The sequence below is a fragment of the Mercenaria mercenaria genome, unplaced genomic scaffold (assembly GCF_021730395.1).
Source record: "Mercenaria mercenaria strain notata unplaced genomic scaffold, MADL_Memer_1 contig_2770, whole genome shotgun sequence".
Classification (NCBI taxonomy): Eukaryota; Metazoa; Mollusca; class Bivalvia; order Venerida; family Veneridae; genus Mercenaria; species Mercenaria mercenaria.
The window spans coordinates 56,904-70,017 of NW_026460847.1; positions in this window are offsets into that span (position 1 = coordinate 56,904).

Below are 13,114 nucleotides of genomic sequence, written 5' to 3' on the forward strand. Positions count from 1 at the left end.
TTACGAAGTGCAACAATTTGATGTTTATTTCTTTGGTACTATAAATTTTGGACAAGTATGTAAACTTTTTAAGTAAAAAATGATACCATGTACGTAATCATGTTAAAACTTTATAGCAGATTACTACAGGATCCATAACGAAGTAACGATAGCATTTTCAGGAACATTTCGTTTTTAAGAATTTTATACCTACATTTGAATAACAATTTTAATATCTAACTTTAGTTAAACCGTACAAATAAAACACCGCCTCGATAGCCTACTGGTGGAGCGTCCGCTTCGAGTGCGGGAGGTCGTGGGTTCGATCCCCGGCCACTTCATACCAAAGACGTACAAAATGGTACTAGCAGCTTCCTCGGCTGGCGCTCAGCATTAAGGGGATAGTGCTAGGACTGGTCAGCCCGGTGTCAGTATAATGTGACTGGGTGGGGTATCATGCCACGTGTCTATGGCGTGATATTCCAGTGAGGCAGCACTATAAAGTAGGGCATTGCTACGAGTAGATACCGTCGTTTATATGACTGAAAAATTGTTGAAAAAGACGTTAAACCCGAACAAACCTATGTTTGTATTAAATTCGGCATTAAATACCTGCTCCATATCATGATGTTTTTCAAAGGTACTATTTGTTCGCATAATATTAATATGGCAGGCATTGACAACGATGTTTTCAGTATATCTTTAGTATTTACCTCGTCTGGTACATTTGCCAAATGAACAGCTGACTGTTTGTTTGTAATCTAAAGGAAACCTGAATATCTATTATCATTATTCTACAGCTTCTGAAACAAAATAAGATTGTTATACAGGCATGTCTCCTAATGTTTGGTCAACCAGACTCGTCAAGGGGAGGACTCTAACGGCTATTGATATATTTTAAGAAAAATGAAACTATGTTTAGAAAAATAATTATATTCTACTTTATTGTTAAACATATTCCTTGACAAAATCCTAGTTTTCCTGAAGTCTTATTATTTTCATTTAAAACCTTACACTTCGGTTATAATCTAACTTCCTTAGTAATAAGAACATTCATAAATTGAATAATTTCTCGCAGTACTGTTTCAAATTAAAAAGGTTTTCGCTTGGATTACGTAAAAATGATACATAATATACTTTAATCAAACTGTATTTTACAAAACATAATTTGTGTCATTTTTAGTGATTAAACAATATAAATAACAATACGTTTTTTAATTTACAATGTATATTCTTCACGTTAAAATTTGAGTTTATTTCTTCATGCCAGAATTTAATTTGAGAACTATATATTACAAGCATAGCGAATAGGACCACCAGGGTAGGGTTAGGTGCGGGACGGATCCGATAAAATATAAAATCCTACAAGTAGAATGTTGCATTTTAGGTCATTTCAAACATTACATACTGATCAAAACTAATTGTGCAAACCTGTAGGAAAAAATGTGTGACTATTTTTGTTTTATCTTTTTATATGTCAGAACAAAAATTCAATAAACACTGAACAAGAGTGATGCCCGTTAAAAGTTCATCAAGTCAGAATTAAAAAGCATGACACATAGTTGAGCATGTGATATTGATGTTGACAGGTGAGGGTTCCGACAATTTTGAAATCCTACACGTAAAACGATGTATTTTAAGCCACAGAAAAAGCAAGACTGCCAGTGATTTTGTCACTTGCGTGCGCAACAATCTGACCTGTTTAGAAATCTTCGAAAAGCAAAACCACAGCCATGGCACCTACGGGTGTTTTTGTAGATTTCACCGTTGTCACAGAAAGTTTCAAGAAAACATCAACAAACTTATACAGTTATCTGTTATACAAATGTTTTCCGTTTCAATGTAATTCTTATACTAGTATTTGCTCGAGAAACGAGGCAACACATACTACTATATTATATCATCGAAATTCAATGGATTTCTTTTGAATTGCTCATCAGTTATGATGGAGTTGCTACTGTTGTAAAATTATGGCCCTTGTTGTCAGTAGATTTATATCCCCATATCCCCATATAAATACAAGCCGAAACACACACACACACACACAAAAAAAAAAAAAAAAAAAAAAAAAAAAATAATAATAAAAAAATAAAATAAAATAAAAACTGGCCCAGTGTGTCTTTTTTGGATATATAGGTATGGAGGCCTTTATACATTATCTGAGGGCTGTTCCTGCTAACCCATGTAAATCTGGGCCTGATGCAGTGGCCATATTCAAAATGTTTATTATCAATATCTTAAGACGCATGCAGATATTTATAATTTGGAAACATGCGATGTTTATATTTCAGCCTAAAACACTTGAAACTTCGCGCATTTCTTTGTTCAGAATTAAAGACGGAAAATGAAAAGCAACTGCACTTGTGGGTGCAAAACGGCAAATAACAATCAAAGCATTGTAAATACTGGAGGACGGATTGTCTTGAAATGTATTAATTCTGTTAGGTCCGAGGTCAGTAATGACCCTTTTCTGTTGGGAGTGTTAAACTAGTACATGTCTTTTTCGGTTGTTTTTCACAACAGTGTAACCATTTCCTTGCCAGAAATTTCTATGTTCATTGATAATTTAATGACTATGAACAATGCAGACTATCATTATCAGACTGTACAGATGTGGATGTAGACACATACACACAATTACAAAACAATCATACATTTTGTAATAACTATTGTGCAAATATACATCAAACTAAAATAACATAGGGAACAGAACTGAAACACATTTTTTAAGATAACTTATTATAGCTGGGACAATCAGACTTTTAAGGAATACACATATAACTGATTACCGATTTGCAAGTTGAAATAGACTGTAATAGCCAAATGATTTGAGCATGAAATATTTTGATTTTGCTGTAGAATAGTAATAACTTTTACAGATTTAACGAGAGCTAAGTAATATTGTATTCGGCAATATAATAGATTCCTTTCTGAATAAATTTCCAAGTATCATAAATCATTGGAAAATTCTTTTACTTCTTTTGATTATCAAAAGCATCTATCAAAGTTCTATTATTCTATTACACTTCTTTGTGGTGATAATATCAAATAACAAATATCCGAGCTTTTACTTCCCCTAAAGTCTGAATTTTTTAGTATAGCTAATTTATTTGTGAATTCTACTGATGTAAAATCTTCTTAGTTTATTGGTCAGCGGGCACATCGTCTGCTCGAGTTAATACTACACTTATCCTCTGCATTCAATTAATGCGCGCAGTGAAGCGTGGTGATTTCAGTTGTTCTATGTGCTGCCATTTGAGAACTATTTTCTTTCGGAGGAGTGTGAAATCTTTGGTGGTTATCAAAAAATCGATTATGCCGAAATTCGTATATGTATTATTGTGGTTCGACAATCCGTCCAAAAATAAATGCAGCTACAACAAAGCTCATGAATATGGCCTATTTATGGCTATTTTTATAATGCAATCGCCAGTGACGTCACCAATATATACCGCGTGTTTTGAGCCGTGACGGAATAATCCACTGTTTCTTTTGGGTAATATTGATATCTGACTGACAAATCTCTATAGAGCAAGTTGATATGTATGTTTTGTTTGCTATGAATTTGATTATATGGCTGGCGCAATTGGTAGAGCGTAATGATTACAAACCGTGAGGTGCAAGTTCAAGCCCAGATTACGGCCGTATTTTTTCTTTGGTATACATATTTTTTATTTTATTTTAGTCAAGCATCTTTGAAGACTCTTTTTAAAAAAAACATTTTATATATTTTAAGAATGATGTTTGACTTATTTCTTCATTGTTCCTATATATTTAATAAATTTTGCCATTTTTAATTTCAATTTAATTCATGTCATATAATTTCAACTTCACTTGCTGTATCTGTTGACAACCCTTCAGCTGTGTCAGTCTCTGAGTCTGAGTCAGATGATGCAAAATGAACGAACATTTTTTATGATTTTGCGAGTATTATCTATATATTTTTAACGTTTTGAAGCCATTACATGGTAACTAAGACCACCAGGCAAGTATTTTTGAGTAGCTAGCTAATCGAACCAATGAACAGCACAGTTTTCTCGTGCAATGTTTATTGAAACAAAAGGTAAAAAGAAAATCTGTAAAAAAAATGGGAACAAACCAAGGCTCGAACCTCGCTAAGCAAGTTTGTTAAGCCAACGCCATATCCTTTGCGCAATGCACTTATATACATTCATCGAAAACTTATACCGCTTTACTATATGTATCACATATACGTTCCTACCCTTTTTTGGCGAATCAACTGTCCTGCATAAATTAGTCATGGCTCAAAACACGAAATCGAACTATACCGCGTGATATACACAACAAACACGATGGCTTCTGAGAAACTTTTTCAATAAAAATTGACGGAAAACGTGTTCCAAGGGCGAAGTTTCGCTAAAATGATATAAATGAGCATTCAATATTTGAGTTGAAAGGTTGGCTTGAATACAATGGATTATCTACCAGTTGAAATAAACCGGAAGTAATAGTAGAAAAGGTTCGTAATGTATAACGGCGCTCTGCGAACACTTATCGTGACTTGAGTCTTGATTCAGCCTGAATCCATTACTGTATTTATAATTGCAGCATCGAATGCTCGCTTTCACTTTTGAACCTAGTTTACTTTGTTGCATGTATATCTTAAATACTTTTTGACTACTGTATTTGAATGGGACTAAAATTTCATTTTCATTTGTTTTATTGAATGTCTGCGTAACCTCTCAAAGTAGCTACGGAAATCTTCCTTTTTCTTGTAGATAAAGAAGTCATATTAAATCTAAAATCAGTCAAATATATGAAGCAGAAAAAAAATTTATTCACATGTGTTTTTTGTGTAGAGCTTGGAGGATTTCAAAATTTTGAAACCGATTAAACATTTGTATGAAATTGAACCGAATCGGTTAATCGGCCGCCATATTGAAAATGCTTCTTTACTGACGACAGTGTCAAGACACTTCCAGCAGTTGACTTTATTAGGAACTTACGAACTTTTATATCGTTTGCAAGCAGTATAATGTTAGCAAGTCATACTTTGGTGCATTTTATTTCAAACATATTACGAACACAACCATAACGACAATCATGATCATAACAAACACTATCATCACCAGCAGCAACAGCATTATCAATATCATCATCACCATCATAATCATAAACCTTATCATCTGCACCATTACCACCGTGGTCACAATCATCGCCAACAACACACGGTAATCATCATTATCATTAACATCGGTATCATCTTTAACATTATCATCACATTCACCGCTGTCATCATCACCACTGTCATCAGTATCATCATCGTCATAATCATCATCATTATCTGTTATTACATCATCATTATCATCGTTAGGTCTATTGATGTTTTTGCTGATGAACAAGATGAAAAACAGATGTCGACGGAAGATAGCGTTTTGTTGTTGTCATTGTTGTTGATAATGACTATAGTGATAGAGGTGTTTCTATTGTTGTTAATAATAATAGCGGTGGTTGAAATTTGTACAATTATTTTCTTTTAGAGTGTTCGATTATTTTTTTCTGTCAAGGGTGATAAATTGGTTTTCAGGGTATCAATTATGAAGGTAATGATGACGGTTACATGATTGGTGATATACATTTTGATCCTTAAGACAATAACGAACAATAGTTTTTACTGTAAACATAATTATATATAACAAATCATCATCATTCCCACAATCAAAACTATAACTACCAGTCTCACTTTATATTAAATTTGTTTGTTTGTTTTGGGTTATTAAACACCGGTTTTCAACAGTATTTCAGTCATGTAACGGCGGGCAGTTAACCTTAAAAGTATTTCTGGATTCTGTACCAGTACAAACCTGTTCTCCGCTAGTAACTGCCATCTTTCCCACATGAATCAGAGGACGAATGAGTTCCGGATTTGAATTTTAATTGTTGTTGAATTGAAAAATTCACATGAAAGTTGTCATTTTGATAAATGTTAATAAAACAGAGTAAAAGCTACAGAGTTTTTAAAATAGATTATTAAGCAAAATAGAATCAAAGTAGTACATAACGAGAATTTATAGTCGGTTAAAAATCTCATCAGAGCTTATGTTACTTGTAATTGTCTTTCCGACTCAATTAATAAATCTTATCTAAGAATATCAAATGTGGGTGTTTGCCTGATGTGAAGTTTCTCGATGTTGTCCTACATATGTGTCCCCGATAAATGAAACTGTTTGATTTCTTTTAAGCAAAATTGAATCAAAGCATAGCAAGGGAGCATTTGCGTCTTCTCCCGACGATTTTCATTTGTATTGTTCTTTTTCTTATCTTAAAACTGCATGGAAGTCGAAACAGCAGGATCTTGGGGTAGATACAGGTCTAGTTTCTAGCTTGGTGGACCCCGCTGACTTAGAACTACTGTTGTTTTAGCAGGGTCGGTCGTTTGTACAAACATTTTTAACAAGGTAGCGGAGTTTAAAGACAACAACCCATGAATTAAAGAAGTAGGGTTGCAACATTTTTAATGTTTTGGTGTCACGATTACTTAAGTCGTGACATCAGTATATTTTATTTCTAGGGTCGGCTAAACAAGAAGTTGATTTCGCAGAAATGTGTAGAATTATACAACCCTTGCTCAAAGAATTGTTGGTGTATTATGTGATATCGTGTTAAATTTTGAAAAATAATTAAAAGATTTTTCTATTCTACTCGATACTTTGAACCTAGCTACATAGAAATACTTTTTAAAGTATGTCTTCTAGCTTATAGACTAAGTTAAGAATAAGATTCTTGCATGTCAATACATAATTCTATATATCTGAAAATTGTGTTTTTGATTTGTGGAAGTTGACCAAATGGCTCTTCTTAATAAGTAGCCTTATTTTTAATACATAACGATTTATCAAGAAAACATTCACTCAAACATTATATGTACAATAGACTGGTGAACATAGAAAGTAGTATTGATTAGGTCAAGAATGTGTATTATTTGTTGTTGCCTGCTGCCAACTGTAGATTTGTTCTTTAGTTTTCGAAACGTTATAACATACTGTAATTCAAAGACCGACACGCAGAGATACATCCAAATGGTATACATGTGTAGCGTTTGAATTCTGAACCTTTCTAGAACAGTTCTCACTTATATGCCAATCCTGCTAGAACAAATCATAATTCTCGTTTAATTTATCTATTAAGCCTCACAATTTAGCAACTGTACAAGAAAAACAACAAAAAAAAAAACAAAAAAACTTGAAAACTAGCAAACAGTCATGGGAGGTGAGCAAATTTAAAATCTTGGCGATCTGATTACTTGGAGAATGATCTTGGAGTTTAACTTTTGAGGTGTTGAATGTTTGGAGTTGAACTTTTCTGTGTGTTGTGCCTGCAGTAAGTGCATTCTGATACTGTACGATGGGCATTGCCTGTAGTCTTCTGATGTTACAATATTATTTTCATATCCTTCTAATTTACGCTCGATAATTCTTTTGATTTACTAATTTATCACCAAAATTAAGCAATTCTTGGAAATATGCTTCAACTTACAATTATAGAAAAAAACTTGACACATAGCAAACATAAATAATATTGGAGTTGAACTATTGGAGATCTGATTACTTAGAGAATAGCGTTTGATACCCTGGTGAGCAGTAGGACCACAATGACACTTTTGTTTGTTTTATCTTTCTTGAATGATAAGCGCAGTTTGGAAACAAGGGAAGCGCATTTATGTACACAATGAGTTTGTAGTTTATGTTGAATAAACATTGTTTGGAAACGCAAATATGGTATAGGTAGACAGCAGGAAATGCAAACTTTACTTTAACTTTACCAAACAGCTTCGACTAACTTTTTGAAGCATGTGACGTAGCATAAAACATCAGCAGACATTCTTCTTACAAACAAGCATAAATAAAGCTGATATTTGACATGAAAATAGGTTTTACTAGTCGTGAAAAATCTGTTTATATGGACTAAATTCGAGTAGACCATGGTGGAATATCCGGCGAATAACTACCTTCATGCCTTAAATACCAGCCCCTGTGAAAGTGAAGGTTACATACACACTTCTTACTAGTTCGGTAAGTAAGTTTTACGTCGGACTTCAATATTTTACGATTTTGACATTTCATATAGTCCGATGTTTTATCGTAGTTTTTATAAATTTCCCGGTAGACCTTTCCGCAAAATATCTTGCGGAAGGTTTTACAAGTTCACGGTGGAAGTGACTAAAATATGATAGGTAAATACCAACAACGGACACAGAAAACCTATTTTACACATCCATTGAACATACTGTCTTACTGAAATTAGCGAAGACCTGTCCTCACTTTGAAAGTGAAATTTACATGCATTCGCTTTTGCATCACAACACGAAACTGTCCAATTTTCTTTATTATAAAAAATGATTTTAGACGCAAAGTATTCTCATGGTCGGATTTTATAAAAAAAAAAATGCGGCCCGTTACTAAGGTATTGTCTGTGTAGTGTGCATATGCTTATAATTGATGGGTGTAACCAGCATTTATTGGTTGTGCTAAATTAAAATTTATTTCATTAAGTTACGAGTTCATATAAAAGCGGTTTAAAAATCGAGTCTACATGCATTCGGCGGTACAAGTGCGTTAAATAATGGCCGCAGTTTTTTTTACTAGTGCGTTGTATTCTTCATGATATTTAATTAAATTACGCTATAATAGTCTGTGCTATGTGTAGGGGAAGTAATTCCTGGCGCAGTTTAAATTACGGTAAACCAATATATCACGTGTTTGAGAGTTTTCCTACATTACACTTCAATAAAATAAGGTTGAAATATTTGCTATGTAAATGGCTGTCATTCAGTTAAACTTGACAAAGGGACATGTTGAACGTCCAAATATTAAAAGGCGCCCTGTGCAAGTTTAATGTTATTGAACTAACTTCTTACCAGAACCACATGTTTTTCGAAAGGTTTCAACCTTTCTGTGCTTTAAGCGCTTTGATTATTGCATTTTACAGGAATTTCGCTCTTAGATCATAGTTCTTGTTTTAGGTATTCTAAACACGTGTTTAACATAAATTTAGTAAATATATTTTGTCATACTGAACACATTGCATATAAAGACAGATATATATTTCCTGCATAAGAAAGATAAAACTTTAAAGTACATAATGTTACATCATACAGAAACATAATTAAGCCATTTTGTGCTTAACATAGAAAATAATATCTAAAGGGAAAACCATCATTGTTGTAGATTGTTCGTTATACGGCAAAGTCTTCTTATATTATTTAAGGCTTTGAAAGAAACTAATAATTCGAATTGAAAATTATGAATATTTCAGTAGTTGGCAAAATAGTAGCCTTTCACCGAAATTTTGTGACTATTAGTTTTACTTGTTGATTTTGAAATAGGTGTACATGTACATAACCAGAGGTACAATTTATTTTCAGAGCAAGATCGTCTGAAGGAAGAAAACCGGAATCTGAAAGACAGAATGGCCTGCAAAATATGTATGGACAAAGATGCGTGCATTGTGTTTATTCCATGTGGACATATGGTATCATGTGTAGAGTGTGCACAAAGACAACGCACGTGTGCGGTCTGTAGAGCTGAAATAAAAGAAACAGTACGGGCGTATCCCGCCTAGAAACCACAATATTCAAACCAGACATTTTTAACTACCCCATTTTACGATTGACAGACGATAGAAGTGATAATATTTTGCCGTGTAACTCATCCTTTTTTGCAAGAAAGGCTTCTGTATATGAGTCATACAATGTAATTTATTTTCTTGCGGAAAACTTTAAAACAAATTTAAGATGAACTCATATTATTTATAATCTTGTGATTCCTTGTTTGAAGTTCGTGATCCAATCTTAGTTTAAACAGTATTTATTTCAATCAGTCAAGTACACATAACATAAACATCATTGTAACAAATACAGTTAGGATTAGGAAAAATGTTACAAGGTAACTTATTTGAATCCATTTCCTAACATTATCCAATCTTGATCAGTGCCTTACTACACGGCAAAGTAATTAATCAAATAACACTCTAACTAATATTTTCAAAGTAACTAATTCCATTACTCTTTTCATGTAGTTTAATTTATTTGGTTCCATATTACCGTTTATGCATTAAAAGCATATTTAAAGTTTAAATACATATATTTGATTTCAAGAGCAGTACAGTCTCCTTGAAATTACTTACTCCACCCAAAAGGAATGTTGTGGAGAGATAAGAGCTTACTTTACTCACGAGCTTCCTCTTGAAAGCCACACGGTTTTAAGGTCTCGAAGCTCATATAGGTGGCATATACACTAGAGCGCTTACATCTTTTACGTAATAAAAAAATACCAATCTGCGAATAATCAGCAAGTAAATGGTTCAGCCTTTCATTTCTGTGATTTTGCGAATGCATTTCATAACACTCTGATCATTTTCAGTTTATGCAATCCCTGCGCTAAATCAACATCACTACTTACGTGTCTACTGTCAACTAAAGTTGACAATTCTTTTTCCCGGACGTGTTGGCGTTTAGCTAATTAAACAACAGTGTAGATAAATAAAGAGTCTCGTCATTAGATTTCTTGTTCTGTTCAACGAGTGTTGAGAGTTTAATTACAAAGTTGTTAAATAATGCAGCATAATGTGGGACTTTACCCATTACAATGTACTTATTTCCTATTCAACAATTGGCTTCCACCGGGTAATAGTGTTATATGGCAAATTTCATGTAAAATTTCATATTCATTAGAGACATATCCAAAACATTCCACAACCACACATTCCACACAAAGTAAGGAAAGATATTATAATAAATGTACTGCATTGGATAAAGTAACTGCGGTGTAAACTGTTAAAGGTACACTGACAAATAATTCTAGGAACTTTTACAAATTTACGAAATTCAGTGAAAACTTAAGCAAAAGATTTCTTTGTAAATCAATCTAAAATTGCTAAGTATGCAATGTTCTGCGGACGTAGTCACAATATTGTGTAAAACTATATAGTAGAAAAGCTAGAAGATAGAGAACAGTCAGCGCCACTTGAGTCCGGAAGCTCCAATTCCCCTCAAGATATTTATTTATATTTTCACTTTCAATGTGGAAGAAGGAATGTGTGAGGTTTGAGGTATGTGAGAGAAACTCAAATCACCGTAGGACTACGTACAATAAAATCTAAAGGTATTTCTACAGATGTTACAGAAATTTATAAAAATTATAAAAAGAACGGCCAGAATTGCCCATTAACAGAGGCATTATTCAGGTTAGTACTGAAGTAGGGTTTTTATTTAAAAACAGCGAAAATGGCAGAAACTTTCGGATCCCATGGAGGTTATCTTTGTCTTCTTTCTTTGCGAGCAATGGCAAATACATTGTCAAGTTGATAACCAGCTATTGCATTATATTTACAAATTGTGCGTAACTGCTCGATAGTATTACAAGTGTATGATCTTCACTAATCTTTCGTTTCAGTTACGTTAAAAATAGCATAATAAACATGCTACCCCTTTTCCTATAGCTATATATTAGAGCTATATTTTTAATGCGCGACATTCCTCTCGAGCTAAGTAATCCGCAATCCCAGAAAATATAGAACTATCTTTAAATGTGTTAATTAGTTTTTGGCCTCATCAATACATCTTCGGCTCACAAAAGTTAAATTAAGGTATTGGACTCGTAATAGAGTATCTCCTTTTTGAAGAGTATTCAATTCCTACCATAAACCTACTTTGACTGCAATTTTCAAGGGGGCGTAGGTTCAAACCCCGCTGGGACCAATTTTTTTTCCATGTTTTCCTTTTTTTCTAGTAAGTTTTTACTTCTTTCAAGACTAATTATGGATGTATTGTACAAAAGTGATTTTTTTTTTTTATTTTATAAGCGACTTTTTGCTTTTCAATGTAAATTTACCTCTGAATCAGGAGGGGTAGAGTAAGACACCTTTAAAAATACTGAGTTACGTGCGGTAAAAGTTCTCTATTTTGCCTTCATTCTTTAGATTACATATTGTGGAAGAAATACAGGTAGGTTTTACTATTGCCCCAAGGTTATTTTTGAATGAAGTGAGCAAAATTCAAAACAGACCCACAGGATTCGACCTTAATTTTTCAATGTTGGAGTTAGAATTCTGTCTCATTAAATCTGTTTACTTGAGGCACCCTAGAAAAAAATGATTTTTACAGTTTTATTTGTGTTTTATAATTGTTTAACAATAGTTTGATGTTTCTTTTATCAAAATTAATACTGTAATGAATTCTCTGCAAACGTTTTAGATAGTGGCCATCATATTGAAATTTATCTCTTCTTGAGCGTGAGGAAATACCATGAATTATACAAAATTTACAAAAAAACGGCACGGTAAAAGTTGTTTAAAATTTGCAACACAGTGTGAAACATGGCCAGCTTTAAGAATATACCAAGCAAATGCCATTTTTTAAACTTTACTATTAGGGGTCCAATACCTTAAACAAAGAAACCTTAAACGTGAATAAAAATGCATTTGAAATTTTGAGAAAGATATTTATCAACGGACGATGAAAGAGTAAGACATTGTGAACGACATAGGGATCTGTCACGTGCTATGATAGAGGGGAAAAATTTATGATAGAGTGGATTTTTTTTGTTTAAAATGTTTTTTAGATGAAATTCATGAACTTATATGTAAAAAAAATCACCCATAAAATGAATTCTTCATCGATAGAGCTTTCCGAGGTGTGTGAATGTTTGCAGTTAGTGTATTTATTATCATTCTTTGGAACCATAACTTGTTTCACCACGGTCTACCGCTATTTTTTGCATTTTACACCAGGACATGATCGTGTAAATATTTTACGACTGTGTGTACAAGACACGGCTGTGTTGGCATATATAGAAAATTATAAATTATGACTTTGTGGAACATTTTAAGGTGGAAAAAGTATACATTTTCCGTTAGAGTGAGCCTTTGCATATGTAGTTCACTGGTTATGAGTCGGATATTACTAATATGTGGCGCGATAGCATGGGATACAAGAACGTAGTTGACACTTTTCAAATTAACCATGTTCCATCCCTTGTTTATATTTATGTTATTTTTATGGGTGATTTTTTTCTACATTTAAGTTCATGAATTTCGCCTAAAAACATTTTAAACAAAAGAAAAAATCCACTCTATCATAAAAAAAATTCCCCTCTATCATAGCACGTGACGGATC